At 44.3% G+C, this 5,547-nt stretch overlaps 1 pseudogene; it reads left to right on the top strand.

The window, feature by feature from the left end:
• Nucleotides 1–4,505: 4,505 nt before the first annotated feature.
• LOC122562439 (2-oxoglutarate and iron-dependent oxygenase domain-containing protein 2 pseudogene) lies at nucleotides 4,506–5,246 on the top strand (annotated as a pseudogene).
• Nucleotides 5,247–5,547: the final 301 nt, after the last annotated feature.

A 5,547-nucleotide genomic window follows, 5' to 3' on the forward strand; every position in this document is an offset into this window, starting at 1 on the left:
TTATAGATGTATCATAGAATCCATTCTATCTGGGTGCATCACAACATCACGCATTTTGATAGCACTTACTCTGCCCAGGAGCAGACAAAATAAACTAAACAAAGATGCAAACACAGCCTATTTTATCACACAAGCCGACCAGCATCCATTGGCTCCATCTACACCTCTCACTGCCTCAGAAAGACAGCTAAAATCATCAAAAGCCCGTCGAACCCTGTCGTAATTTATTTCACCCTCTTCCATAATGGAGGAAATACAAAATCATAAACGCATGGACCAGCAGTTTCAAGAAAAGTTTGCTCCCCCTACCGTTATTAGACTGCTGAATACACCTCTCCAATTTCAAAGCTAAGGTTCACCTTGTTTGTTGTGTATTATCTGTGTAGCAATAAAGTGTGTATTCCTCGCTCTGCTGTGTTCATAGGAATGCTGTATGGTATGATCTGTCTATAATGCACACAAAACAAACCTTTTCTCTGTAATATTAAAATCGAAAGAATTAAGGGTGTTTGGAATAAGGATCAGACGCAGCAGTTGCTCTGAAAGCTCAGCACATCTGACAGTATCTTGTGAAGAGAAAGTGAGGACTGCAGATGCTGGAGATCAGAACTGAAAATGTGTTGCTGGAAAAGCGCAGTAGGTCAGGCAGCATCCAGGAAACAGGAGAATCGACGTTTCGGGCATAATTATCCTATCTCTTCTCATTCCTGAAGAAGGGCTTATGCCGAAACGTCGATTCTCCTGTTCCCTGGATGCTGCCTGACCTGCTGCGCTTTTCCAGCAACACATTTTCAGTATCTTGTGAAGGAAAACCAGCGGTAACACATCGGGACAGGTGACACTTGCTTCGAAATGATGGTAGCTCGGAGATTGTCTATTTTAATGCAGAAGATGAGAGGGGAATGGTGTAAGGACGAAACAACAGGTAAGATCATAACCCAAAACAAACAGAAGGGCATTAGGGGAGACAAAAGAATGGATAACGATCTGACTAGAAACCATGAAAAGGTGTTAATAGTGACTACGAATATTTATTAGGTATGGCATGCTGTGTGATAAGGCTGGTGTGAGGAGAAGGAATGTCGGACGTGGGAGAGTTCAGGACCGAAAATTATTGAACTCGATATTGAGGCCAGAGAGCTGCAGGATCCTCAAGTGCGTAATGACGTGTTTTTTTTCAGCATGCGCTGAGCTTCACTAAAGAGCAACAAGCAAGCATGCGACAGATATGTCAGCCAGGGAACAGCATGGTGTGTAAAGATGACAGGCAACCGGTATCACAGGGATGTTTTTGTGAGAAAACCATAGATGTTCTGCAAAGTGGACCCCAAATTTGCTGTGGCCAGGCGGGCCGCGCAAAATGATGAATTGATGATGGATTTACAAAGGTTGTCCAATAATTGAGTAATGCTGGGAAACTAAGGCTAGAATTGACCAAAGTGAGTGCGCTAATAAAGATGATAGCAGACAGTGAAGTCTACAGATGCTGGAGATCAGAGTTAAGAGTGTGCTTGTGGAAGATCACCGCACTTCAGGCAGCATCCGAGGAGCATGAAAATCAACATTCTGTGCCTGGGAGGGGGTGGGGCTCGGGAGAAGGGAACTGAGAGTGCGATAGGTGGATGGAGGTGTGTGTTAAGTTGAGAGGTCAGAGAGGGTGGTGGAGCAGATCGGTGGAAAGGAACACTGACATGTGGGACTGTCATGAGGGCGATGCTGAGCTGGATAGTTGGAACTATGGTAAAGTGGGGCGAGGGGAAATGAGGAAACTGGTGAAGTCCACATTGAGGCCCTGGGGTTGAAGGATCCCAAGGTAAAAGATAAGGCATTCTTCCTCCAGGCGTCGTGTGGTGAGTGAGTGGCGATGGAGGAATCCCGGAGCCTGCATGTCCTTGGCAGAGCAGAAGCGGGAGTTGAAATGTTCTGCCCCGGGGTGGTGGGGTCGATTAGTGAGTTGTCCAGGAGATGGTCTCTCAAGCACTCTGCGAGAAGGCGTACAGTCTCCCCAAAGTAGAGGAGGTCGTATCGGGAGCAACTGGTACAATATATGACATGTGTGAGAAGTGATGCCAAATCCAGGCAGGCTGCAGTGACTTTATGTAATCGACCTGGTATCTGCAGACAACACAGTACACAGCCGCACCTGGGTTTGAAAAGTTCTACAGAAATGCCATCCACAGGGCGACCAGAAATATTTGGGTGTGTAGTAGTCATGGGGGTGCATCACACCGTTACATAGGAAGAGCTATATTGAAGAACAAATTTCCAGAAAGAGAGGGGAGGATTTAGAGATTAACCAGGTGAATTGAGGGCGGGTTGGAATATGAGAAAAAAATCAATGACCATTTCCAATTTTGGAGTAGAGCGGGAAGCAGCACCAAGGACACATCAACGTATTGCACAAAATTGGGGATGGGGACGAAAATGGGCCTGATCCCAGGAATGGTTCATGTACCCCACAGAGAGACAAGGATATCTGTGTCCTATGTGGGTACACATGACCACCCCTCTGTCTTGAATAACATAGACAAGCTCGGCCACGTGGTGAAGACTGGAGGTGCTTGAGGACCTTTCAAGCCATTGCTCCAGGAAAACACAAAGAGACCTGACAACATCCTAGTTGGAGATGAACGTGTAAAGGAATCGCACATCCATTGTGAATAGGAGGTGAAAATCAAACTGAAAATCCCAAAATTGGCATAAAGCGACAGAGGAATAGGGGATGTATATGGGCTTTGGGATTGGATTTGGGAGAAAAGACTCAGTTAAGGTAGGAGGAGATGAACTCTGTGTGGGAAGGATCAGACTAAAATAATGTGCCTGAAATGTAAGCTCCTCAAAGAATTTCCAGAAGAGATTGATGTGAGCAGTGCAATTCTTGGGTCGTTCAGCTTCGAGGCAGTGGAGAAAATCGAGGGAGATCGCCACATTAAATGACGTTAGTGACCAAATTTGGAACAATGTCTTGATGGGGTCATTGTGGGGTCATGACCAGGGGAAGAGAGGAAGAGGGTCGAGGCTATGTAAGCCAGTCAAAACAACACCAGCCTGATCGTTCACACTTGGCAATAAAAATTTAAATCAAATCAGTTACAACATATCTTAAAAGGTTGACTACTAAAAACAGGGGGCGGGCTGGAGGATTAAGCGCGAGCAGCTGGAGTGAATGAAGACCTCAATCGGAGTGAATGAATATGTCGTGTTCTGCCGCTGTACGCAGGTGCAGTGTGTTTGTTACTCTGAGACTGGTGAGGGGAAGGTGCGCGAGGCTGAAGTCGGTAAAAGGAGAGAATGGTGGAGTGAGAAAAACCCGGAAGTTTTATTAACACTGGGAAATCTGAACAATCGGAAGGTGTACATTGAGGCCCTGTATTGATGCAGAGAAGGAAGAAGCAGCTGGCAACAAAAGTGGAACAGTGGCCGGATTAAGGGCTTCCATTTTTTTGTGGTTGTTGGCAATGTACAACAGGATGCTTTGTGCAGCCTCAGTTGCACAGAGAAATGTTAAAGGGGATCTGCACACAGCAAAGCAAACTAAGGGAACGACTTGTTTCTTCAAAATTTCTATCCTAAAGTTATAGTTTCGTTTGCAAATTGCTTGTTTTTGCCTGCCAAACATTTTTTGGGAATTATTTACCAGGACTGAACTCAAGAGGTCCAATTTGAGGCAGCATAAGGAGTGTGGATCTCGATTTTGAATATAGGAAGAAGGAAAATAAGTAAAAATTCTACTTTGAGCAAAGAGTATTGAGTCAGTGTCAAATAACATGGAAAAATAACCTACAGTCCAACCAGTCCACTCCAACTATGTTGCCAACTATGCTACTTCTTTTGACTGCGTTTGCATCATAGACTTACAAATCTTTCCTTTGTGTTTGCTCATCCAAACGTCTTTTCCATATTGTAATAGTACCTGCATCGACCACTTTCTCTGAGAGTTTGTTCATGCACGATTCACTGTGCAAAATGTTGACCCTCACGTCCTTTTAATATCTTCTCCTTTCACCTTCAAAACTATGCACCCGAGTTTTAAATTCCCTCAGTCTTGGAGAAAGTACTTGTTCTTCATCCTATTGATGCGGTAAATGACTTTATAAACCTCTAATATTAATGGTCCATTTAAAAAAAAAAATTCCCGGCCTGTCTGGCATGTTCGTATAACTAAAACACTTTATCACCAAACTCATTCTGTTAAATCCTTTCTCTGCCTTTCAGCGATGGGGGGGGGGGGGGGGGGGGGGGAAGAAAAATGGAGGAAGAGTTGCGAGGGGTAGAGGGAAAGGACGTAGCGAATAATGGGCTTGTGGGTGAGAGAGGATGAGAGAGGCGAGGGGGAGGCTGCAAGACTGAGACTGAGGAGGAAGAAAGACTTGATGCACAGAGAAGGAGAGAGGGAGGAGGAGAGAGAGCGAGAGAATTGTTAACGGGATGGAGAGCGGGTGAAGGAGAAACTCATTTGCAACTGATCTCCATGATGTGGGATTCGTTTCTTGTTCCGTAATTCCATGCCAGCTGAGGGAGACTATTCAATCTCAGCATTCACTGAGTAATTCTGCAGCCATTTGATTGGAGAGCTGGAGAAGTGCGAACAGTCTGAAATGCCAAAAGGCCGACGGAACATCATGAACAAATATGGGGTGCTTTTAAATTAACTAGGATTTGATGAAACATTTGTAACTCCGCTGCGTGAGGATTACCATCACTCAATTACATCAAACTTCTTTGCCCAGACGATGGATATTGCACATTGGACAGACGCAAAACTTTTCTTGTGAAATATGCTGTAAATCAAGGCAGGAATTTAATTTTCCATTACCACAATGCTGAAGCCACTCACAATATGTCATGTGGAAAAGATTTTCTTGAAGGGAACAGTGACTTCGGACACATGAGACAGATTCCAATGGGTGAGAGAGTGTGTGTTGATACTGAGCACAGAATTTAGTTAGGGAATGCGGCATCGAGACCAAAACTGTCATGGAGTTTTACCCATCCCCTCAGGCGTGCATGAGAATCTTTTCATATTGATGCGGTCATCTACAGTTCGTAATGAACTCTGCCCAATTTGCAAAAGGAAGCTAGATTTAGTGGAGACGTCTGGATTTGGGGATGGTTTCACTTCTGAGCTATTAGAGGTCTGGCAGCGCGTCGTGGGACAGTCAGCTTCTACACTCTGTGTTTGTCAATTGTTAGCAGTATTTAGTTTGGTCATGCTGCTCTCCATAAAGGGTTCAGCATTTGGGTGATTCATCGTCATTGACAGAGAAAGAAACTTACTATTGAAGAACAGTAAAAAAAGTACACCCCATTTCTTCATTTGAAGCAGCATCTGTGAATTATCCAACAATATTTGTGCCTGTGTCTGTTTGCATCTGTGTGTGTTCATTTTCAGGATATATGTCTCTACAATGTTTTATCTTTTGCAAATCTGAGTTAAGGAAGTTTGTTGATTCCCTCTCCTATAAACACAATTGTCAAAACTTATGGAAGAAGGCATCATTGATTCTCGATAATTTACCATTACTCTTGGCATCTGAAACTCACTGC

The sequence above is a fragment of the Chiloscyllium plagiosum genome, unplaced genomic scaffold, assembly GCF_037043375.1.
Source record: "Chiloscyllium plagiosum isolate Xiang-an unplaced genomic scaffold, Cpla_swu_hap1 HiC_scaffold_20, whole genome shotgun sequence".
Classification (NCBI taxonomy): domain Eukaryota; kingdom Metazoa; phylum Chordata; class Chondrichthyes; order Orectolobiformes; family Hemiscylliidae; genus Chiloscyllium; species Chiloscyllium plagiosum.